The 26,628-nt window shown below is 45.0% G+C and overlaps 1 long non-coding RNA gene across 1 annotated transcript; it reads right to left on the bottom strand.

Annotated features, from left to right (window-relative positions):
- Nucleotides 1–25,261, bottom strand: LOC141571041 (uncharacterized). Its single transcript, XR_016019448.1, has 3 exons — nt 25,197–25,261; nt 24,024–24,113; nt 1–124 (listed from the first exon to the last, which is right to left on the bottom strand). It is a non-coding gene; the product is annotated as an uncharacterized LOC141571041 (long non-coding RNA).
- Between the last annotated feature and the right edge of the window lie 1,367 nt (nt 25,262–26,628).

The following is a 26,628-nucleotide window of genomic DNA, read 5'->3' as shown; positions in this document are numbered from 1 at the left end:
GGACAGAACAATGAGGACCAGAAATCAGAATAGTTGATCAACACATGGTGGTTCTTCATTCGTGGAATTTGAAGAAGAAAATTCAGATCACGAAGTGTTCCGCACGGAAAGCACATTACAGGTCCTGGAAAGCAATGTGTGTGTTGAGAGAGAAGGGTTAATACAAGGAAAGGAAGCCCAGGGTCAACGGGCCTGTTGGCTCCGGTGCAGTCGGCCCCGCCCCACCCCCACCCAGATACCTGGGGCCTGGGTACCCGCAGAGCCTTAAGGATCTTTAAGAAGACAAATATTTCAATATGGACAATGGAAGAAAGAAATATTTGCAGTTTATCCAGCGTATTTGCCTCTTTTTCTCCTTTGTATTACTCACAATGTAATAGGCCCCTGAATTAGTTGGGAAATACACACAAACACAAAGTGCTCAAAGAGAAATGAAATTTGTGAAAACAGGAGGTGACAGGGAATCAGGTGGAGGGAAGGCACTGAAAATAATGATACGACCAGCAATTCCACTTCTGGGAACTTGTTCTAAGAAATTACTGGACACACACATATATGTGTGCAACTATGTGTGTCTTAGCATTATTTATAACAGCAAAAAAATGGGGGAAAAACCATCAGAACATAAGTTAAATCAATTATGGTATATTCATAGGGCGCAATACTATGGAGCCATTTAAACACAACATTGTAAAAACAACAGCGTTATAAATTTTCACACTGACACAATTAGATAGCTACAACATGGTAAGTTAAAAAAGCAAGTTGCCAAATGGTGTTTATAGTATGATTCCATGTTTGGGTTTTTTAAAAAATAGGCACATATGTATGTGATTTAATTTTTTGCAAAAAAAATTTAATTATACTTATATAGAAGAAACTGGAAGAATACACACTGAAATGTTAATCATAATTAACATTTGTGGGTGGTGAGATTCTTTCTTATATATGGAATGTCTTTATTGTCTGAACTTTTTTTTATAACGAAACACACACACACACACACACAATCAATTTTCATTTATAAGAAAGCAAAGCCTGGGCTTCCGTCGATTACTCAGCAGGAGCCCCTGACATTTGTGCTCTGGAGCACACACATATTGTGCCAACCGGCAAACCGGCTCATGGAATGACACGTGCCGCCCCCTCCCTTCCCCGCAGCGCGTGGCTTCCTCTTCATGCCTGGAAGGCTGGGAGCTCTGAGGGTTCTGCTGCTATCCTCAGCTGCTTTATGGAACAGACCTGAAGATCTGTGATTTTGGTCACTCCTCAGAGGAAAATAAAAACAGGAAATGAGTCAGAAAAACTACCCGTGGGAAAAATAAAATAAGCCCCCCACCTCAAATACACTCACCTAAATTTGGCTGCTGTATCTGTTTTCTCTGGGGTCAAGTTCAGAGTGATAAAAGGGAAACTCTGAAGATAACCTCTGGTTTCAGGTGCACGAAGACCAGATAAAACAAGGCTTTATTTGAGGTAAAACAAACAGAAAAGGATGTCTTATGACATTTTACGAGGCTATCGCCTGCCTTTTCTTCCTCTCCACCTCAATCAGTTTAAATTATGACTCTCCCTGAGCAGTGGTATGTTATAGTTCCTGTTATTTCCCCAGGCAAAGACCTGGAGAGGCAGACAAAACCTTTCCAAGGCGATGAAGGACTGGGAGTGAGGGAGGCTGGGTAAAGAAAGAGAAACAGACAGGAACAGTCTCAGGTCTTCCTGTCAAAATAGGGGATAATAAAAATTAATTTTACGGGAAGAGCCTGAGGCTCAGAAAAGTTAAGTAACTCACCCAAGGTCACACAGCTTAATAAGTGGTAAGAGCTGAGTTGTGAATCCAAGTCTGAAGCACAGACTTGGATTCACAATGTGTTCTGACATAGTTGGTGGTGTCCTGGAGACGACCTCAAACGTAATAGCTGGATCAGGCTCATGATCTACCAAGAGCAGAAACTGGATGTTTTGTATTATGAGTAAGGACATTTCACAATGACACTTCAGCCAGGTTGTTGGGAAGCCCCAAAGGTAATAATCCCATACATTTCAAACCATCCTTAATAAACCACTGAAAAATCTGGCATTCAAAATATGATTGATCTATTGTGAAATATTTGAATTTTTTATCTTGAGCCACTGAGGATGGGTTATCGGCCCTTGGCTGGGTTAGTGGTGGGTGAACATAATTCCCAACGGTGTCGAAGTAACTGACGCAAGTGCCAGGTTCCAGTTTGTTAACTTGAGTGCCCAATGCTTGAGGCCCACGGTGATCCTTTTGTTAATTACAGAGTAACCTTTCACCACTTGAGCTGCAGTGCCTGCTACGTGTATGGACAGCCCCCAGCCCGAAGGCCCAGCTCACACCATCTGGGAGCCGGCAGTTCTGTGCTCACCTGACTTCTCTCAGCTTCGCCCTCCCAGGAGCCCCCGTTTTCTCACCCAGTTGGCACCTACACCTCCTTCTTCATTTTAGTCACCCTCACTTGATGACCTTCTGTTGTAGGAGGAGCTGGACAAGACTGCCCCCACCATTCAGTGGGGGATGGGGCACAGGCGTGGCTCCTTCCCCAGATAAAGAAGAGAGTGTTTTCTTCTTGGCTGAAAGCGCTGGGCATCTCTAAAGCCTGAGGTGTAAACCTCATCAAATCAGGTCATTCGTGGGCAGTGGCATCCTCTACGGGTCTTAGCTGTTGGGCTTCTGGAGGATCTTTGTTGAAAAACTCCTGGGAAAAAACATCTCCTAGAACAACTTCTTGGTCTCTCTCTTTTGCTGAATCTCTCTTTCGATGTTGTTCTGTTCTACAAGGGAACATTTCTAAGAGAAGGGTAGGAGTGTGACTTTGACATTTCTTCATTTTCTTTAAAATGTAAAGGATCCTCCCCGTTCCCCATATCTGATATCTCTGCTTTCTCTTTCTACCCTGTCAAACTTCTCCCTTTTCCCTCTTTGGCTACCTCAAGAAGAAAGTGTAAGCGGATTAAAGTTTAGAAGTTCTGTGCACCAGTCATTGCACACGCGCGTGCACACATGCACACAGACACACAATTTTGTTTATTTTATCCACATTATTTCCTTTAATCCTCACAACATACCCTTACAGGGTATTCACATCTCCATTTTCAGATGAGGACACTGAACCTTGGAGAGGTTAAGTAATTTGTGATTGGTCACTGCTACATCGCTTGTATAGTAATTTACTTCAAAAAGCTTCAGTAAACTCAACACCAAAAAAATAAAACAATCCAAATAAAAAATATGCAGAGCACCTGATAGACATTTGTCCAAAGAGGACATACAGATGGCCAATAGACATATGAAAAGATGCTCAACGTCACTAAGCATCAGAGAAGTATAAAAACCACAAAAAGATTCCACCTCAATCCTGTCAGAATAGCCATCATCAATAAATCAACAAACAACAAATGTTGGCAAGGCTGTGGAGAAAAGGGAACCCCTGTGCATTGTTGGTGGGATTGCAGATTGGTGCAGCCACTATGGAAAACAGTATGGACGTTCCTCAAAAAATTAAAAATAGAACTACCTCATGACCCAGCAATTCCATTCCTGTGTATTTACCCAAAGAAATCTAAAACACTAATTTGAAAAAATACCATATTTTGCCATGTATAATGCACACTTTTTTTTGCCCAAATTTGTGAGGGAAAAATAAGGACGCACATTATACATAGGTAGTACTAATTCTATAGCTATATAAATGTCTTTAATTCTTTTATTTATGCTATGAGTTAAAAGTATAATCTAGAAATCAATAATGATATCCGTATGCAAAATAATACCCTGGAATACAATAATCGGTTTTGTTGAACTTACAACAAACTTGCAATGACAAAGAGTTCTTGGCCTTCCATGATGCGTAAATATGGTAAATTTGTTACCGGTACATAAAATTTCTTGTACCTTGTATCTGTTCTTGTGTTTTGTAATTATTTGTTATTCTTGTACCATAATATGTGAAAAAATAAATGCTAAAATTCCTTTATAATACAAAAAACAAGTACCTAAATGTAAAGAAATAAAAATTTGAATTAAAAAATTAAAACAAAAGATTTTTTTCCTTGAAAGTTGGGCCAAAAACGTGGGTGAGCATTATATGTGGCAAAATATGGTATATGCACCCCTATGTTTACTGCAGCGCTATTCACAATAGCCAAGATATGGAAACAACTGAAACACCATTGATAAAGGATTGGATAAAGAAATTGTGGTACATTAATACAATGTACTATTACTCTACCATAAAAAAGAATGAAATCTTACCATTTGCAACAACATGGATGGACCTAGAGGATATTATGCTAAGTGAAATAAGTCAGACAGAGAAAGACAAATACCATATGAGCTCACTTTTACGAGGTATGACAATTAAGTTCACGAACTTGTTGCAACGATGTTGCTAAACTTTTTTGATATCAGAGGGATTATTCATTATGAATTTGTGCCAATTGGACAAACAGTTCACAAAGTTTACTATTTGGCAGTGCTGAAAAGACTGTGTGAAAAAGTTAGATGACCTGAACTTTTCGCCAACAATTCATGGCTCTTGCATCACGACAATGCACCAGCTCACATGGCACTGTCTGTGAGGGAGTTTTTAACCAGTAAACAAATAACTGTATTGGAACACCCTCCCTACTCACCTGATCTGGCCCCCAATGACTTCTTTCCTTACCCAAAGATAAAGGAAATATTGAAAGGAGGACATTTGGATGACATTCAGGACTTCAAGGGTAATATGACGACAGCTCTAATGGCCATTCCAGAAAAAGAGTTCCAAAATTGCTCTGAAGGGTGGACTAGGTGCTGGCGTCAGTGCATAGCTTCCCAAGGGGAGTACTTTGAAGGTAACCACAGTGATATTCAGCAATGAGGTGTGCAGCACTTTTTCTAGGGTAAGTTCGTGAACTTAATTGTCCAAATTTGTATGTGGCATCTAAAGAACAGGATAAATGAGCAAACAAAACAGAAATAGACTCATAAATATAGAGAACAAACTGATAGTTGCTAGATGGGAAGGGGGTGAGGGGACGGGTGAGAAGGGTGATGGGATTAGGAGGTACAAATTGATAGTCACAAAAGAGTCACACGGATATGAAATACAGCATGGGGAATATAATCAATAATGTAAAGACCATGTAGTGTCAGATAGGTATTGGACTTATTGGGGTGATCACATCATAGATTATATAAATGCCAAACCACTGAGCTGTAAACTGAAACTAATATAAAATAATATTGAATGTCAGCTATAATTAAATATATATACCTCAAACTAATAAAAATACATTAAAAAAATATAAAGTTAAACCTAAGTGCAATATATACCCAAAATAAAAATATTAACACTTTCAAAAAAACAAAAGAAAAGCTTCAGTAAAAACAGTATGACACTTGGGACAAGATACCTGTAATCTATACCCTGGGGTCAGTTAGTGAGTATTCAAGGCTAAACCAGGAGCCAAACCTCCAGGTATGGTCAATAGATGACGTGTCCTAGTCAAGAATCAGTACCCTCAGAGAAAGTTACTTAGCATTCACATTACAGTATTGAACTCTACACTAAAGAGTTTCTAGCATAAGGCATGCTAGAACTATTTCTATTGGTGAAATGAATTGGGTGATGTATTCTAAGATAGGTCATTAGTTAGAAAGATGACATAGTCTTCAGTGCCCTTTTGTAAATCAGGCTTAAAAAGTAGACAAGTCAGGCAGTTTAATGCCACAGGGCAACCCTGCTGGTCCTGCGTCCCTCCGGTCCCCTGCCGGAGCACCTCTCAGCAAACCTTCCAGGCAAGGTCCTTGCCAGAGCAACTACAAAGCAATTGGGTGAACAGGTTGTATGACCATTTCGTACCAGTGTGCCAATGAACGTTTGTACACTTGGCAGAATTTAGTCTAAGATTGGCTTTCACTGTCTCTGGGAATATCACAGTTGTTCCACTTGAAATAAAGGATGAAGGCCCAAGTGAACAAACAATCATTTGAGACCAACGGCTCTCAGTCAACAAGTAGGAAAAAATCCCTTTTACTGACTGAGCTAATCTCCAGGATCTTTTATAAAGTGAATCCTTAGAAATCCCACTATGTTACAAGTTTTTTAAAGGTCAGGTTGGATATATAATCCACATTAAGACCTACCAGGAGATAAACAATGTTCAGTTTGATGTATGTACTTAGGGCATCTCATGAAAGATTCAGTACAGGGCCCATAGAGTGGGGAAGGGGGAGATGGAAACCACGACTGACCCAAGTGTCTCAGGGTTCCTTTTCAAAAGGTCAGCTTTATTTTAACTCTGGGAAGTCAGGGAGATGCACCCTTCTCTTCCATGTGTTAAGACTCCAGGCTGCTGCTGTTTCAAGCAATCAGGTTGTCTAGATCATCAACAAACACTTATTTTTAGACCTGAAAGGATGAGAATTTCCTATCCTTCCACCATCCTTTGAAGGGCCTTGTTTGTATTATCAACAAGGATATAAAGCAGAAAATCTTCCTGGTTTTTTTTTTCCCATCTACATTGACAGTTGACTAAAAGCATTTCCAAATTGGACCCCAAAAAAGAAAACAATGTGAGCAGGAAAATCACCTCAATGGGAATGAACAATAATTGTAGCCTTTAAAACATTCATCTTAGTCTTTAAAACACATGAACTCACTGCAAGAGACCGCTGTGAATGCTTCCTCTGAATGCATTCTTTGTGGTGAGACCAAGGCGATCACAGCTTAGAAGTATAGGTTTCAGAGCGGGAAGGGAGGTCTTAGAGGTGGTCTAATCCAGCATTCTCATTGTAGAGGTGAGGAAACAAGCTTACCTGAAGCCTCATAAATTGCTAGATGAGAACCAGAAAAATGCAGGAATTTGGAATCCTAAGTGTCCTTTTCCTAATACCACTTATTAGAAGCTAAAGTGCTTGTGGTTTCTTGATAGAGTTGGAGCATCAGTAGATAAAAATCTGTAGATCCTTCTATGATAAAAGTCACGCTGCTCCACACGTCTCTTGAAACATTTAGATCCTGCCTGGAAAGACTTGAAGGTTTTAAGACTTGTCATTTAAGGAAATATAGTTATCCCTGCGTTGGAACAAACACACTGAAGTGAGGCCACATTTTTCATCCCTTGCAAAATCAACTTCCCATCCAAGCCAAATGTCTGGTTTCCTCAACAACTGAATGGTCAGAGCCCCTGGCCAGGGTGAGTGAAAAGCTATCCATCATCTGGGTTGTTTGATGCTTTTATGAAGATCTGAAAACATCTGTGTGAAGCAGGAATGTAAAGGGAGAGAGGTAATGTATCCTAGACACGGAGGGCTCCCTGGGGCTCTCCCAGGTGATTTCCTGATCCTAAATGGGAGGAATCCTGTGCTTGGATCTGCCATGTATAAGAATAAGAGAGAGAAGGCATGGGACTTGGGGACAAGAGAGAGAACCCAGTTTATTCTAGCTTTTGTTCTAGAAACTCTAACTTCCTCCTCCGTATCTCCAGAGTACTTCCCTAGATCCTCCTCCCTGCTTGACACTGTCCTGTTGTCCCTGTACCTGGAAGGTGTGTCTTTCCAGGAAGCAAGGATGACCTGGAAGCTAGGACGGTCCAAAAGCAAGAGGGTCTAGTGATTGCAACACTCGACAGCCTGCTTACTCCTTTTTATTAATTCAACATATGGATCCTGAACAGTTCTTCTGTGTTAGGCTCAGTGCTTAGCCCTGAGCCGCTGGTATGAGCCAACATTTTCCTGCTAACATTCTGTCTTCCTCCTGGGGGGCTGAGCAGGCCGGGGCCTTACCCCTCAGCTCTTGGACGAGGCTTGGAGAACTCTGCATCCTCTTCTGCCTTTCATCCACTGAACAAAGACTTACTGATTCATCTCCAATGTTTAAAACATGGTGAGGGCACGCAGATGAATCAGATAAGCATCCTGCCCTCATTGTTGGGGAGGGAAGATGCTCACATAAAAATAGAACGCTCATTTGGGTTGTTTCCAGTTTGGGGCTATTATGAGAAAAGCTGCTACAGATATACTTGTATAGTTCTTTTTGTGGACATATGTTTTCATAAATTTTGGGTAAACATATTATACAAAGGTCCATTATTGGGTGAATACATAAATTATGGTATTTTCACCCAATAGAATATCACGCAGAAATAAAAGGAATGAACTACTGACACTTGAAACATCATGGAAGGATCCCAAAAATATTATCATGAGCAAAAGAAGCCAGGCACCAAAGAGTTCATTTTGTATGATTCTATTTATATAAAGTTCTAGAACAGGCAAAACTAATCTATGGTGAAAAAAATCAGGACAGTGGTTGCCTCTGGCAGGGAGGAGAGACTGGAAAAAACACATGAGAGAAAATTCTATGTCTTGTCTGGGGTGGCGGTTACACAGATGTACATAGTTGTCAAAACTTGCCACACCGTACATTCAAAATCTGTGTACTGTATTATATGCAAATTATACCTCAATAAATATTGAATTAAAACAAATCTACACAGGATTCATTTGCATCTGGAACAAGCATGGCACAAAGTTAAAATCTGAGAGTTATGTCGTAGTTACATCTGTGTTTGTTATTCATTGTATTATTTGTACATTTTTCTGTATGCTTAAAAAATTCACAATAAAATATTTTAAAAGTTGAAAAGCAAGACATAGATGTAGAGTAACCAAAGCCCAAGTTAGAAAGGATCTTAGAGTTCATTTAACCCAACTTCTATCTTGAACTTGGATCCCCTTAAAACATCCCTGTTAGATGGTCTCCAAAACTTGACGTGAACCCATTGAAAGAGAGTGCTTACTACCTCCCGGGGCAGCATATTCCAAAACTAAAACAATGAGTGCAACAGCCAGGGAGGTACCATGGAAGTTTAGAGGGGGAAAGGAGGAGCGGGTCTGTTTGAGAACCACCATTCACGGAATACGGACTGGGAGGCACCACTGGACACGCAAAAGAGGGGAGAAAGGCTGAACCGTGTCCCTGCCAGGGGCAGAGCTGCCGCCAACAGCTGTATTGGACTCAAAGTTCTGATTCTTTCCTCTCTGCTTTACACGCTCCTTGTCTCCCAACACGGACCTAGCTCCAGAGCTCTTAGATGAGATGGTCTGGAAGACGGAAGAAGGGCAAGGAGAGAGATAGGCAACTTGGAGCCCGGCCTAGAAAGGAGCCCGAGCTGGGAGGCCAGGCTGGACGCTGGGCAAATGCTGAGAGGACCTCTCTCTTCTCCACCCAGGACACAGGCACGTTAAAGAGAATGTTCTGGAAACTGTGCTCTAAAACATGAAGGCATTTTCTTCTGGGCAACATTGAGCACACAGCAGAAGGTGGGGGCAGGCCAGCTTTTCCACGGACATTACAGTGAAGCTGACTGGCTGTGTGTCAACCTCTCACTGCGCAGGATCGAGTCCAGGGACGAGCTGCAGATTTGCTTTCCGGACACTTAAGGTGCTGAGGCTAACAGCAACAGAAAATGACTCTGGATAATCCAGGCAAGAAAATAAACCTGTTGAAAAGAGATCCAGGCTAGTTCTCAGAATGGGAGAGAGAAATGAATAATCAAGCTTGAAAAGGACAGGAACAAGTGCATCTGGGACCTGCGTGGCAGAATCACATCAAAGGCGCACTGGGACAAATCTGTGTCAGCTGACCTCACGTCTGCTCCTGAGAAAGAGTCCGCTAGGCCAGCCTGGGGGTTGTGTCCATTGGAGGCAGGCAGCTTGATTGACAATCCCGTCAAGAGTGAGGGAAAGTATATTTATTCCCTCAAAGGAAAGTCATGGTGCTGTGGCCAAAAGAGGGAATACTGTGCAGATGGAATGCCTAGTGTGGTTTCACTGTCCTCAGCGCTTGGTTTGTGTCACCATGAGCCGTAGGGCATTTTCCAGGTCACGTGATTTTATGGAGCAAAACAGCGTGCCATCCCTGAACACCCCAGCTACCCCGCAGCTCCTTTCAAGTCCTCTCCCCTGCAGTCAGCCAGCTTAGACCTCAAAGAGTACGCAGAGGACGTGGATAATATGGATTCTGGAATGTCCTTTTCTCCAAATCCACCAGCCATGTTAGGCTCACACATGTGAGTTGACTGGGACCCGGAGTTTGAACCAACCTAAGCTCAAACTGAGTGGGAGTTATCCCTGAGCGATCACTGAATGATCTTTCTGAGTCACCTCTGCTCCCTGTGGCCAAGGAAGTCTCAAGCCTTCTCTTGCAAGCCCTGCCCCAAACCAAGCTTTGCGACGCCTTCTTCGCCTTCTGGAGGCCTTGACAGGAGGGGATGCAGGTGGAAGAGGCATCCAGACCAAAATCTAATCTTAGTCTTGCCCTATAATCTGTGCCATCTCCCAAGGTGACCAGGCCCGGGAGGCAGGACAAGGCTGGGGGCAGGGGCAGAGGTGGGGACCACAAGACACAGGATGATGCAATGTCCAAAGGGGCAACACCCGCTTGACGCTGGAATTCTTGAGAGTCTGGTTAACTTCCCTTGTTCCTCCAGTAGAATGTGAGCTCCTGTAGGGCAGGGTTGCTCATTTGTTTTGTTTACAGCTAGGCCTCCACCGCCTGGAGCAGCACCTGACCCATTCAGGAGTCACAAAGTATTTGTAGCACGAATGGGTAACCTGGCTTTGCTTTTTTCCAAAACTAATAGTTGGGAATCTTCTCCTCTAGCAGCTGAGCCTGCCTGTGGAGAGGGGCTAGAGGGGCACCTCTGCCACTCAGTCCTGGCCATTGGGGGCAGCCGAGTGACCAGGCCAGGCAGCTGGCCAGCTGCTCTGCAGAGCTCAGGGCTGGGGTGAGTCAGGAGCTCCGCCTTCAGCACTGAGCTAAAAAGGCCATGACGCAGGCCTGTGGCCCCTCTGGGAAGTTGCTTGCAGCAGAAACACAAACACACACACAGAGCCCTGAGCTAAAGAGAGCCGGAAGGCGAGCAGGCTAGTTATGTAAGAGACAAAAGAGGGGGGGAATCAAAGACCTGTGCACAGTGTGCCCCCCTCCCCCAAGCACTATCCTTAGGCTTCTTTTCTTCCTTTAACTCGAGGATGTGATGAAAGGAGGGGAAAAACACTGCCACTGAAAGAAGCTTCGTTCACTGAGCCTGGGACACAAACTCGCATCACAGCTGGGACACAGCGGGGCTGATGGGCCTGGAGCCCCTTGTTGTCCTTTGCGGGGGCTGGGTTCCATCCCGCTCTCCAGCCACTGCCCTGTTTGCTAAGCCCATGGTCAGTTATCACCCCTCTTTCCCATTCCCACCCTGCTGTTTGGGTCTGGTGACTGTGGTCCTTAACTGCAGTCCCTCTTGGCTTCTGCTTCTCCCCATAATTTCTGTGGTCAGGAAGGACCCCCCCCCCCGCCCCTTGACAATCAACTTTCCAAGGGTGCTGAAAGCTGCCTGTCAAAGCTGTGCCTCCAACAGCCTGGGAAAGCTCGCCTCCTGCTTTGCCCAGCACGGCTCCTCCAGGCCAGTTGAGGAGGCTCACCGCACCCCAAACTCCCACCTGAGTCCCCTTAAGCACTATCTCCGCCCCCCTCTACCTGTACACACCAGGGAGCAGTAGGGAGGAGGGTTAGGAGTAGGACTCTGGAGCCAGACGCCTGAGTCACAATCCTGGCTCTACCACTTGTGAGTTCCTGTCAGGGAACCCTGAGAAGTGCCCTCAGCTCTGCGTGCCTCACTGTCCTGATCTGCAAATTGGGCACACTCGCAGGACCCACTTCATAGACATGTTGTGAGGATTAACTGGGCTAACGTAGCACCTAGAACAGCTCCTCGCACGTGGCAAATGTTTGATAAATATTTTTAACTCTTTCCACACCTGTCCTAATCCTGTCTCCCCTTCAGGGCCTAACTGGAAGTCTTATCAGGGTCGTTCTCTTCTCCAAACTGCCCAAGTACGTCTCGGCAGAATCACACAAGATAATGTTGTATGTCACATACCGTCAACAGTTTTTGTGACTTGATATGGTTCTGGTTACTCCACGTGGTCATCTTTGCTTCTCAGGCAGACCGTGATGCCCAGCCCAGTGGGAGGCCTCTCTCGTGGTCGCCAGTCACACCGAGCACCGACTGGCCGTCTCCATGTACTAGGACATTGTGTGTGTGTTGGGGGGGCACTGATTTCTTAGAAAATGATTACAAAACTCTTAGGATTTCCATATTGAAGTTCAATCAACTGAGGGATATTTTTCATGAGTCTGTTATGTATTAAGTACCATGGAGACAAAAAGATTAACCAACCCATCTGCTCAGTTTGAGGCCGAAACCTTTGAGTCATTCGTGCCTCCTTCTCCCCGAGTCTCCATCTCAAGCCGCACTTGGTCCTGTGGTTTTCACCGCATCCTTCCCCCCTCACTTCCTCACGGCATAGCCCTCATCCGGGCCCCTCTGGTTCTGGCCTACGCGGCTGCCAAAACTCCCGGCACATCTCGCTGTGTCCAGTCTTACTCCTACAACCCCCACAGGTCTCCTACCAAAGCAAAACAGATCCTGTCACTCCACGAGTTAAAAACGGTCAGTGTTTCCTATCCTCTATCGAATAGACGTTCAAAGTCCACACGAGGCTATTACCAGCGTGGTCGACAACCGTAACAGACTCAGCTCCCACTCCTCACGGCACACATTCCAGGCATCTCACACTCACACCTTGACAACACTCTTCCTTCTGCTGAGAACAATTTTCTTCCCCCCCTTTACTTGGCAACCGCCACCCTTCCTTCAAAACCAGATCAAATGTCACTTCCCTGAATGTCCTCAAAGTTTGTCTCTGCCTATTTCTGCTCCCATAGAATGTTGCCGTCCTTTATTAGAACACCTGTCATTGTTTGTAGATGAATCTCCTCTGCTGGGTGGCTTCTCCCAAGGCGAAGCCTGGCTCCAGGCTTGTCCATTTGGCACCTGTCCCTAGTATGTATTAGATGCTGAAGAAACATGGGATTGACCTAATGCAAACAGCACCCTAAAGGGACTTACCCCCTCCCCCCCATTTTTATCTCATCCTTTTTACCAATACTGATTGGGAGAGTGGTTGATACTGACCGTCTCCAATCCTGCTCACCCCATTCTCTCTTGAATCGACCCCAACCAACTGCTCGCCTGGACACTTCTCGTGAGGGGCACCAGTGAGCTTCAGGTTGTTCAAACCAGAGATCAGATCTCTGTCCTCATGTTCACAGCTGATCGCTTCTCCTCCTTGATCATTTCTTCCCCTGGTTCCCAGGACAATCTTCTGGTGCTCTTCCCGTCTCGTTGGTACCTCCTCAGATTTCCTGACTAGCTCTTTCTTGTTTCCCCGACCTTTTAATGGAGAGTCTTAGAGCTTGGTCCTTGGACCTCTTCTCTTCTCTGTCTACTTTCTATCTCATTCTCTGGGTTACCCCATCCAGAGTCATGGCTTTAAACACCATCTCTATGTTGATTACTCCCAAATGTCTAACTCCTGCCTATACTGCTCTCTTGAACGTAAGGCTCCCATATCCTTCTGTATACCCTACCTTTCAAACTTGTTAAACTGAAATCCTGACCCACCCACCCCACACCTTCTCCTCCTGCGGTCTTCCCCATCTCAGTGAATTGCGACTCCAACCCTCTGGTTGCTCAGCCCAAACACCGTGAGTCAACTTTGAGTGCTTTTTGTCTTACACACCCCACCTCCCACCCGTCACCAAATTCTGCTGCTCTACCTTCAGTGTATTTGCAGAATCCAACCACGTCTCACCACCCTGGCCCATCTCATCCGGACTATTTCAATAGGTACCTCACCAGACTCCTCACTTTGGCCTTTGCCCTTGTTAGTCTATTCTCAACAGGGCAACTGGACGGATCCTGTAAAAATGTAAGCTAGGTTATGCCACTCCTCTGTGCAAAAGTCTCCAGTGGCTCCCATCTTGTTCCCAACAGCCTGCAAGGCTCCGTGTCATCTGGCCCTATGACCTTCCTGGCACCAACTCTCAGTGCTCTCTCCCTCCGTCCTTGACTCAGCTTCAGCCGCCCTGGCCCCCCTGCTGCTCCTCACATGGGCCAGGCACACTCCTGCCGCAGGAATGCGACACTTACTGCTTCTTCAGCCTACAATGCTTCCCATTGGATGCCTGGCTCACTCCTCCGCCACCTTCAAGCCTTCCGATAGGTCACTTCCCCATTGAGGTCTTCCCTCCACACCTCTTATAGTATTTGTAATTTACTTTAAAATACTTCAGGAGAGTCCGCAGCTCATTTACGTTTTAATTCTAAAGATGGTCAGTGAACATGCACCGTTCAGGCCTCTCCGCTGGCATCCTACCAGGAGAGGCCCCACTCTGAGGCTGTTGCTCCAAGGGTTCCTGTTATTCGCCTCTCAGGCAACAACCAGCACTTTGCTAATTAGCACACTGGATTCAAAAAAATAGGTCTTTATTGGTGAAACCAGAAACATGTTAAGTAGCGTAGTGAAAGTGAAGAATTGGCTTCACTTTAGTTAAAATTAAAATGATTTCTGTGAATTGGCTCCAACAACTGGCTGCAATCAGTTAGGGACTTAGGGACACTCCGTACTCTTACATAAACAGGTGTAAGAATCACTGAAAGTGAAAAGGACAGATAGAATGTGGGACAGAAGTTCTTGTAACTTGTGTCCATCAGGAGAGACTTGTTCCCTCCTCTTTCCTGTATCCAGATGTTGGATTTGTGGTGCATGATCTCAACTTCAAGGCACAGAACCTCGGCAATGTGCACAGGTCAACTGGAATTCAGAAGAGGTTGCATGAACAAGTTGGGGCCTGCTTTGCTAGCAATTATTTGGTTAATAAATGTCATAAGCAGAATCTGGTTTGAGATGTGATTATTCCCTGATAGTGACATTATGAGGCAGTGACTAGCCCTCACCTACCTCAATCTTAGTGGCTTCCATTATTTACTCAAAAGAACCTAAGAATCAAGCATATCCAAAGTGGCTTACGTCAAATTTCCAGGACCTTATTTTAAATTTTTCCTCTCCTCCCGTGCTCCTTCTCTTTATTCCTATGTCATTTTTCTCCACGTCCTATCAGCGTCTGACACACTATGTATGCTACTTTTTTGGGTTTATTGTCTCTCTGCCTGCAGATGATGTAACTTCCATGAGGACAGGGATTTTTATCTTTATTTGTATGTTTTGTTCACAACCGTAACCCAGTGTAAATAGCAGTGCCTGGTATAAAACAATGCCTGGGTTTTTGTAGAATGAATGAATAAAAGAAGATAAGGGAGCGCTTCAAAGGAATAGACAAAATACTGAAAGAGTTCGAAAGAAAATTACTTTTGGCTGGAAAGTCAAGAAAACATAGAACGTGGCCATGCCACGGAACAAAGACAACCAGTGTAATCTAAAGGCACAGACATGAATTTACTGCTTGCCGGGCAAGGAGAGTCAACATCCTTTAGGAAAGGCCAGTGAGTCTCTGTGAACTGAAAGCGAAAGGGACAGAGACAAAGTGAAAAAGAAGTTTTGTCTAAATTTCCAACTGATTCAAAGTGAAGACTAAAGTCTCTCTGGAGATGGGTTACGACTCTGGGTTTGCATCACTTGGGTGTGGGTGGGGCTGTTCTCCAGCTGACCCAGGATGGGTTGCATCAGGGCAGGGGGGGGGGTGCGGGGGGGGGGGAGGAAAGCAGGAGGGGGGGCACTGGGGATCACACAGAGGGCACATTCACATGTGCGCGCTCAAAGCTTGGTGAGATCTTTTTTAGGTTGTCTCAAGAGATCCCGGAGAAGGGCATTTGGGGCAGAGAGAAGAGTGGGAGCCAACACACCCAGGAAAGAAAACACAGAGCATGTCCAGGGAAGACACAGGGCACAGGCGATTCAGAGGAAAGGTTGGAGGTGTTGGGAGAGGAAGGGGATGTCCCACTGAAGACTCCTTGAATACGGCCAGCAACGGAGTATCATAAAACATTTAAACACATAAAACGGAATAAATATCTGATATATTTATTTTCCTAGACTTATATGTCAAATGAATTGCTCACAGAGATAATTGCTAAACAAGAAATAAACTTGGCCTAAGGTCTGATAAAATCTACTGCACTGAGCAAGTTGCCGTAGGATTGAATTTTATAATCTTATATATCCTTAAATATTAGAATAAGTAAAGTTAAATTTTTCTATACCCTAAAACCGATGATTTTATCAAATCACACAATAATAAATACATATTCGTTTTTATCTGTTTTTTGACTGCAAGTAACAGCCATCAAGTTAACTCAATTTGAACAAATGAAAAGATAGGTTATATGCTTGGATAGGAAAGATTAACATCAAAAAGATATTAATTCTTTCTAAGACAATTTGTACATCTAACACAATCTAGTAAACATAGGAACAATTAAAAGGAAAAAAAATATGCTTAGAGCTGTGTTGGAAAAGACCAACCCAGCAGCAGCACGTAGGATTCACTCCAGCGGGAAGACACAGGCGGGCGGGGGGTGCAGTATCCCAGGTGAGAGGTAGTAGAAACAGAAAGACTTGGAGCCGGTGGGACAGGCAAGCAGGCTGCCAGGCAGGTGATCAAAGAAGGGGCTGGGAGAAGTCAGAGATGGCTCTGGGCGAGACCACAGTTGGTCTAAAGCCCACTGCTTTAGTGTGTAGCTCCCACGTTGACACTCTCCCAGATCCTAAGGTGGTGGCATGCTTGACTCTACAGTGGCAGGCTGGCAGCCTGGAGGGACTAACCCAGTTGGTTTAGCTGGCCACTGGGGAGAAGTGGAGGGAAGGGCAGGAAGTGTAAATTCCAGTGGTCAGTGGACAGTGTGGCTGCTCCAATATACCTCCAGCTGGCACCGACACACAAAGGGGGTCACTCTGGGAGAGCAGGGTCTTTTGGTCCCACCAGGTGGATCAGCTTCCAATCTAGGAGGTAAGGGTTCAATGAGTAGCATTGAGCCCTGCCAGCAGACCCAGCCAAAGGAAATACGATTCAGACAGCAAGAGCCCAGGCCCAGGAGAGAGTTGGAGCAGAAATCAGGAAATCATGGTGAGAGGCCAGGGCCGGGCCCTGGGCAGACCCAGAGTGAAGTTACCAAACCAACCACAGGGCCTGCCAGTTGGTGGGGAAAGGGCTCCAGACACACAGCCAGGCTTGGCTGAGGGACAGTGGGGCTAAGAGACATCTGTGTCTTAATGGATACAGTCAGGGAAGCTGGGAAGACCCTTTCCTACCTAATTTTCCCCCTCCCACTTTCCAACAAAGGTTCAGGAAGACACTCAGCTATGGAATGGCCAGTGCTTATTTAACCCTGTCTTTTCCTGTTGCATTGGGAAGGGGTGCTCTGAGGACACAATACCCAAATAACTGTAACACAGCTACCCCTGCCAAGGAAAACAGACTTGCTTCTTTGTCACCTCTTGCCCTTTCTCCACCTTCTGTAGAAGATGGAAACTAGCAGTGAAAGGGCAGGAAAAGGCAACAGGGAGAAAGGAGAGAACATGGCCACCAAAGGACCAGCTGGCCCCATGCAAAGCCCTTCGTGTGGCTGACCTCTTCTCTCTTGTTATTCCTTTGCCAGACAGTGCTGCCCACTAGAGCCCCAACCTCCATGGATGGTGAGCGTGGGAGAGAGGTGGAGGTGGCCTTGGAAGGCACTGATTCCAGCAGCCCTGCAACACTCCTGATTGAGAAATTCCTTCCTTGTCTTCAGGGACGTGCTCCCCACGCTGCCATCTAGAGCAAGGACAGCCAAGTTCTCCCAGCGAATCTGGCACCTTCCCCATCTCCTTTGCTCTCTGCAATAGCTCTTAGCAATTGCTTCTGACTCTCCTGACAAGCCATATTTCACCTCCCCCAGCCTGGGAAACTGCTAATCCCTGGAAGGTGACAACTAGTGCAGGTGGCTTTTGCCTTGGCCCCAATCCAAGGCTGGAGAGGCCACTCCAGAACTCTACTAGGAGACCTCTGTCCCCTCCCCACTTGTCTTGGATCAAGTGCCCTTGGAAACAAGGCTCCCTCGCCCTCCCCCAGCCCCAGCCAGCAGGGGAAGGAGCACACAGCAGGTTCAGCTGTGCATGTGGGAACCAGGAAGAGACAAGGGCCCCAGGAGATGCGGTCCTACCCTGGAGTTTCTGAGATGTCATGAGGTGGACATAAATGATTGACCCAGCAGGCAGTTGCTCACCTGATCAGAAATAAATGCATCTGTCTGACCTCTGGATGGGCATGTACTTGGGGACCTCAGAGAAGAGAATGGATCAGGAGGCAAGATAGGTGAACTGGGTACCATGCCAGGCTCTGTTGTATCATCTTATTGAATCCTTGGGCTTTACCCTGAAATATATGTATTTTGTCCCTGTTTCACAGCAGAGGAAACTAGAGCTCAGAGATATTAAGTAACCCACCTAATGTCATATAGCTAGAAGGGCCAAGCTGGGGTCCAAATCCAGCTTTGGTTGACTCCAGAACCTAAGCAATCTCCACTACCCAGAACTACCTCCTGAAAAAAGACTGTCAGAAGAACAATGCTGGGGGTTCATGTCCCTTTCTAAGAAAAATTACTAACAGTTCTCTGATGTCACCAAAATTTATGTGGAAGTCCTAACTCCCAGTACCTCAGAATGTGATATGTTTGTAGAGAGGGTCTTTAAAGAGATAATTAAATTAAAACGTGGTCATTAGGGTGGGCCCTAACCTGATATAACTAGTGTCCTTATCAGAGGAGAGAATTAGGACACAACACACAGAAGAAAGGGCATGTGAAGACACAGAGAAAAGGCAGCATCTACAAACCAAAGAGAGACACCTCAGAAGAAACCACCCCTGCCAACACCTTGATCTGAAACTTCTGGCCCCCAGAACTCTGAGAAAATAAATTTCTGTTGTTTAAGCCACTCAGCATGTGGTCCTTTGTTGCAGCAGTCCAAGCAGACTAAGACAAGTCCCCATTCACTGAGTGTTTGTTGTTTTCTAGACCCTCTGCAGGGAGGCTGAGAAGTTGCTGTTGTCCACAGAACCCCTTAACTAATGGCACGCTTTGTCTACAAAACTAGGCATATGGCATATGCTTCTATAACTGCCTTTCTGTTTTAATTATCCTGGCAACAACCGCCTCTGCCTCCCCTCAAAGCAGGACTTGAAGGAGTGCAAGAGGCTGTCAGATGGACAGACACCGACCCTCCCAGACCTTCAGGCAGATTAGGTGGGATGCCAGGCACTTCTTCCCATAGCTTAATTTGAGCAACTGCTTTTCTCCTGTGTAATGAGCTCAGGGATAAACAAACACAAGATACCTCACTCCTGGCACTCCCTGAGCTTCCCCATTTCCACCTGTCAATCATCACCCAGCGACTGCTGCTGACCTTCAAAGGGAAGATGCATCAACAGGTGAGAAAACCCAGACTGGAAATGGAACAAAATCAGTCTTTCATTTTTTCAGGCATTCAATTTGAATACATCCTGTCATGCGTGAACATGAGTTAACACTCACACAAAGCAGGGAGAAGAAAGCCCCTTTCGATTGCAAGGGGTGGGGGAGGAAAAAAGGGGGTTTACAAACATGAGCCCAAGTATAGGGGGAGACTTTGGAAGTGGGTGTTTCAAAGAGAAAAAAATTAATTTTATACATACACATGTATGTGTATATATGTACATGCATGTGTATATATGTGTGCATACTTGTATATGTGCACACAGAGACACACACTCATATACACACCTCATTTCTGCAGTGCAAGGCCTTGGGGAATTTCATACAGGGAAAGGGCCTTTGCCAGAGCTGCCCCACAGGGAAGATTTAAGTCCACCTCCAATATTTTTCTTGATTCTTCAGTAAATTGGAGAGAGGGCACAAAACAGAAGCCTTCATAAGTAAGACTAAAAACAAAATCTATATTTTTAGCATTCTGCGGTTTGGTATTCTTTACACTTGATAATTTCCAAGTGGAAATCCTGATATTTTTAGAAACTATTTTTGTGTTTTTCCCAACCCATAGACTGTGAACATATGGCTAAAGGCACACGGTCTAATCTCCCGCTTTTCCCCTTAAACCAACAACAAATACCCCAGAAAAAGTCTGCTTTAGAATTGCATCTACTGACATATGTGTAAAATATTTAACAGCATGTTTTGTTTACTCCATTTTTATTATGTATAAAACAGAAGAAGGCAAAACCTCTGCCTGACCTAATATTCTAGAAGAGAATACATTCTGACCACACATCATTACAAGTATGAAAAATATCCTTTCTGAAAGGGAAAAAAATACATGTGGTGTTTATGCCTCAGGCCAGGAAGTACACCCTTTAGCGTGGGTTCTGCTCTGAACAGCCATCTACGTACAACAGCGCATTTCAGTGTGACCACCTTCGTGCACCTGAGTTCAGTAGAAGCAGTTAGTTGGTCAGAAGTTCCTGCAAAGCACATGAGAGGATTAAACCTGCCTGTTCAGGGCAGGGTTGGAAAGTGTCTGGGGTTCTTAGACTGTAAATGGAGCCGAGCGAGCCCAAGGGCATTTGGCCAGGGTGGACTGGTCAGAAAATGAAGGTCTGGATGGGTCTCTCCAAGAATGGAGCCATGGCCCTGCGTACACCGGCAGCAAACATCAAAACCACATAAAAGGAGTAAGAAATGGTGGCGAGAGAAGCTAGCAACAGTGATGCTGTGGTGGAACAGGTAAATCCTACAGCGTGCTTGAAAAAAATGTGAGGCATTCAAATGGAGCAGAGAGGGTAGCAGGGGTGCGGATGGGGAGATGGAAGAGCTTATGGCATTTATTCTGAGCGCAGTCATAATAATTAATAAGTTAACAGATTTCTGTTCCAAGTATTCTATGCATGGTTCTGGCCTAAAGATTGTACAAGTTTTGTCAAGATCCAAGAACAGATCTTACAGGGTTGCTAAGCAGATATTATGGACAGGGGTTATAAGGCGAATTTGCTGCAGTATCTGAGATTACTTAATTCTGCTATAGAAAATGAGGGAAACTAAGTATAGACGTAGCTTGTCTATAGATTAAATGTTTGTGTCCCCTCAAAATTTGTATGTTGGAACCCTAACCTCTCAATGTGAGGGTATTAGGACGTTGGGCTAATACCCAATGAGGTATTAGGTCATTAGGTCATGAGGGCAGAGCCCTTATAAATGGCATTACTGCCCTCATAAAAAGAGACAGGAGAGGACTTGCTTTTTCTGTCTCTGTTCTGTACCATGTGATGATGTAATGAAAAGACAGCCATCTGCAAACCAGAAAGTGGCCCCTCACCAGACACTAGACCTGCCAGCACCTTGATCCTGGATGGAATTCCCAGACTTCAGAACTGGGAGAAATAAATGTCTATTGTTCAAGCCACACAATCTATGGTATTTTTGTTACCTGAACAGACTAAGACAGACAGGTTACCGAGTAGTAGAATTTGAGGCTACTATGACATCAAGAAAAATTTTCATATAATGCTGGTAAGATAGGTACTGTGCAGGAAACAGTAAGAAATAAGCAAATGAAAGGCAGTAAGAGTTGGAGAAAACTAGAGGAGGGAAGGATTGCCTTTCCTGCTGAAGTGGTCACAGAAGATGTTACTCATGCAGTGAGATTCGTGCTTGGATAAACGGAGGGTGGTGTGAAGACACATCAAGGGATTGGAAGGTGGGGGACAGAGAGCAATTCAGAAGAATGGGAAGCAACACAAAGAATCCAGGAGTCTTTCATGTCATGGTGGCTGAGGCAAACAACTGGGCAAACTCCTGGGCTGACATTGGGCCAACTGAGCAGCCAGTTGATGGTGACACCAGAGCCCACCTGTGCTTTCCAAAGTGCCTGGAGTTTTGCCAATTGCACCTCCGTAGAGAGAATAATGTATAATTTAGGAATGCTGCTGCACAGACCTCTCTTAGCTTCTTAAAAAAAATTCTCTATGAATAAGATTCGTTGAATACCATTCCTAATTAGACTAGGTGTCAGTAACATTCCCACTGAGAAGATGTGGAACATGAGGATCAGAATTTACTAAAAGTTCCCCAGCTGCTAAATGGTTGAGCTAGCACTGAAAACCACACTTGTCTGAAGGATCCAAGATGGCGGAGTAGATAAACACTGTCCATGCTTACTTCCACGAACACATTAAAATGACAACTAAATTATAGAACAATCAACCTGGAGAGCCATCTGAAGTCTGGCTGAACAGAAATTTTATAACTGAGGATGTAAAGAAGAAGCCACATCGAGAATGGTAGGAGGGGTGAAGACGCAAAAGGGACGGGCCACAAACCTCCGTCAGGTGGCTGAGAATCAGGAGGGGTATCTTGGCCATGGAGGTTCCCCACCAGAGAAGCTAGGGACTCCAGCCCCCCATACCAGGCTCCCCAGCCCAGGATACTGGTGCCGTCAAGAGGCGCCCCCACATCTGGTTGTGAAAAACAGTGGGGGTTCCGAACTTCCTGGCGGGATAAAAGGCACCAGGAAACCCAAACGTCCTCTTAGACAGCCCATGCACACACTCACTCGCTCGCAGGCACTCACCTTGGGCTTTGGCAGCGGCACAGTGACTTGGGTGATTTTGGAGACATACGGGTGGGGGTGGAGACTGAGGTATGTGGCTTAGGAGGGAGGACTGGGGGACAGTCGGCATTTTCCCTGTGTGAGGTCCTCTTCCTGTGCGCCCGGCAGGCAGACGCCATCTTTTCTGTGTTGAACCCGCCCCACCACAGCCAAATCTGAATCTGATTGGCCTGAAGAGTTCTGATGTTCCACCCTGTTGACTCACAGGTACCCCGACCTACCCAACTCCCCCAATGCCAGAGGCACTTTCTGGAGAGCAGCCAGCCCCGCCCATATTGCACTCTTTCTTGGAAAACTATTGGAGTTTTCGAGCCTGAGGTGGGTGGCCACTCAGTGTGCTCTGAGACTTTTGCTGAGTAGCTCCAGGCTCAGCACTGGCACCAAACCAGAGTCTACATTAACCTGGGGACCACAACTCTTCCTACTATAGTGACTCCCTGAGACCTTGCCTCATCCAACTCGGATACCTCAAAAGGGTTTATCAGTGGCTGAACCTTAAGAGAGCTGGCAGATGGCAGCAGGCCTTGGAGGTGTCCTGGCTTTTTGTGGAGCTACCCCAGGCCCGGTACTGGTGGTAGCCATCCTTGGTTCACAGCATGGCCTCTCCCACGCACCTCCAGGATTAACACAGGCAGTGAACAACTGTGGATAGCTTTGTAGCTTTTACCAGGTAGTCCCTGGAGGGTCACAGGCAGTGGGTACCTGGGCCGGCACTGGAGCCCCTCCCAAGAGTACCCAGAACCAACACATTTGGAGGCTGGCTTCAGACCACAGCAGAGCACCACCCAATTAGCCCCATAAGCGGCACATACAAAGGGTAATCTCAACAGGCACCACAGCCCACTGGGGCGAATCTCACTCAGTGGGGTAAGCACCCTGCACAGCAGCTCGTAATCTGTAGACGTGGCCAAACCCCACAGCCAATCAGTCTGAGGGCCAATGACACCCACTGACACGCCAATAGCAATCAAAGCTCAACTATCACAGGAGGGCACTCACAACCCACACAAGGGACATTCCTGGAGCACCCAGAGCAGGTGACCAGGGAGACTGTGCCAGAGCCCCATAGGGCACCTATTACATAAGGCCACCCAGCCAAGACTGGGAGACATAGAAGATCTACCTAATACATAGAAATAAACACAGAAACAAAGAAATACGTCCCAAATGAAAGAAAAGGAGAAAACTCCAGGAAAAAGAAATAAACAAAATGGAGACAACCAACCTACTAGAGACAGAGTTCAAAACAATGGCTATAAGGATGCTCAAGGAACTTAGAACTTCAACAGAGAGACAGCAAGCATAAAAAAGGACCTAGAAACCATAAAAAAGAACCAGTCAGAAGTGAAGAATAGAATAACTGAAATGAAGAATGCACTCTAAGGAATGGAAACAAACAAACAAAAACAAAAACAAAGGCTGGGGTTAACGATACTTATACCAGACAAAATAGACTTTAAAACAATGGCTGTAAGAAGAGACAAAGCAGGACCCAATAATTCCACTTCAAGGTATTTACCTGAAGAAATGCAAAGTGCTACTTCGAGGGACCTGTGCATCCATATGTTCATTGCAGCATCATTTACAACGGGCAAGATGTGGAGGCAGCCTGGTATTGATGGAAGAATGGATAAAGAGGAGGTGGTACATATATACAATAGAATATTGTTCAGTCAAGGAAGGGAATAGGTTCTTGCCATGTGCAGTGGGATAGATAGACCTGGAGGGTACTAGTGGAGTGTCAGACAGAGAAAGACAGATGCAATGTGATTTTGCTTATACAAGTATGTGGAATCTAAAGAATAAAATAAACAGACAAACAGAAACAAACTCATATATACAAAAAACATTGTGAAGGTTGCCAGATGAAAAAAGGGGAAGGGATTAAGAAGTACAAATTGGTAGTTACAAAGTAGTCATGGGGATATAGGGTATAGCATAAGGAATATAGTCAATAATATTGTAATATGCTGTCAAATGGATACTAGATTTGTTGGGGTGATAGATGGGAGGCAGTTGGGGACAGAGTGAAAAAGATGAAAGGATTAAAACGTACAAATTGGTAGTTACAAAACAGTCATGGGGATGTAAAATATAGCATAGGGAATATAGTAAATGATACAGTAATAACTATGTATAGTGCCAGGTGGGTACTAGACTAGTCAGGGGGATCACTTCTTAAATTATATAAATGTCTAACCACTATACTGTACAGTTGAAACTAATAATTTCAACCGTAATTGAAAAATTTTAAAAGGGGGGAAAAATGAAGGGGAATAAGAGGTTCAAATCTCCAGGTATTAAACAATTAAGTCATGGGGATGTAATGTACAGCATAGGGAATATAGTCAATAATAATGTCATAGCGTGGTACGGTGTCAGATGGTTGCTGGACCTATGGTGATCACTTCTTTAGGTGTATAAATGTTGAATAATTGTGGTGTATCCCTGAAACTAATATAATATTGTCTGTTAGCTATATTTTTAATAAAAATCTTAAAGCCCATTCCCCACCCGCCCGCCCTCCCCACAAAGAAAACCACATTTGTTTGGCTCCAAAGCCTGTGTCCTTTTTCTTTACACCAAACAATACCCAGGTCTGGAGAAGATACAGCTCAGAACCAGGGCAGCATCCAGAAGGACGCTGAAAAAGGGGCCTTGGTCACCTAGAAGAAAAGACAGATCTTATTACCTTGTCACGTGGTGGGGAGGTTCAAGACTGACTTAAAGGACGCAGGACCGCGGGAGTCTGGAGAAGAGAAATATATTACATTAAAAATGGAGTTTGCTGGGTGTTAAATAGTTAACTCCTAATACACGGGATAAATAGCAGGATGTAATTAACCACTCCTTAAAGAGGACCCTAGATATTTCCCTCAGTGAATAAACCCCTGTGGCTTGTCATGCTACTGCCAACAGAAAAGATAGAGAGAGACTACAATTCTTATCTGGAAAAGACTAGAACACATTTAGTTGTACTCCTTTTGTATATTGATTCTGGATAATCCGGATAAGTTTTTGAAAAGACAAAAACTGGATTACATAGGGGCGGCCAGATGGCTCAGTTTGTTAGAGCGCGAGCCCTGAACAACAGGGTTGCTGGTTCGATTCCCACATGGGCCAGGGAGCTGTGCCCTCCACAACTAGATTGAAGACAACGAGTTGCCACTGAACTTCCAGAGCCGCGGACGGATGGCTTGGTTTGTTAGAGCGCAAGCTCTCAACAAGGTTGCCGGTTCAATTCCCGCATGGGATGGTGGGTTGAGCCCCCTGCAACTAAAGATGGAAAACAGCAACTGGACTTGGAGCTGAGCTGCGCCCTCCACAACTAGATTGAAAGATAACGACTTGGAGCTGATGGGCCCTGGAGAAACACACTGTTCCCCCATAAAATTTATTTAAAAACAACAACTGGATTACATAGGTTAGATTATACAGAGGGAAATTTACACTATCAGAGGAGCAGCTTCATGATGCAGGATGATTGAGGCAGAAGTTGGACTGGGGGTGCCTGAGCAGGTGGGGCTGTCATTCTGTAGGGGTCACCTCAAAATGTCCTCTCAGCCCACTGACAAGTTTGGGGCGGAAGGTGGAGTGCTTTTGGTCCTTCTCACCTCTGCTTCTCCTTTTGTTGTTTTCCAGGGCTAGTAATCTGAGTATGTTCTCTAGCTAGGTGAGGCTGTTCACTGACTTCAGAAAACCCTTATTTTAACCGAAGGGAATTGATCAATCTCATGCCGTGTCAAAGGAATTTTGCAAAACTAGTTAAAAATGGGTATTTTTCATTTAGGAATTGTTGGTCCTTGTCCCTTTCCATTTGTCTACCTGAAAACTCAGAGGTAAAGACTTTAGAGTTTCTAAAGGACTACAGGGTTTTTAAAACCACTGTTGGCGGAATGGGACTTACTCCTCATTCACACAAAGCTCAAGCAGAAACGGACACCTCTCTTTGCACTGCCTGGCATCTGGTTAAGCTGTGACATGGTTATGAAAGGAATAATAACGTGCCACTCCAAAATATGCCACTTTGGCATAAGGATTATTTTGAACTGAAGGCAACTGAGAAAAAGCAGACATAAGAAGAGCTCTCTGCTACCCTTCCCATCTGCCTAAAAGGAGGGTAT

Source organism: Rhinolophus sinicus, chromosome 16 (assembly GCF_057876585.1).
Source record: "Rhinolophus sinicus isolate RSI-liver-muscle chromosome 16, RSI-T2T, whole genome shotgun sequence".
NCBI lineage: Eukaryota > Metazoa > Chordata > Mammalia > Chiroptera > Rhinolophidae > Rhinolophus > Rhinolophus sinicus.
This window is presented reverse-complemented; position numbering and strand designations above follow the sequence as displayed.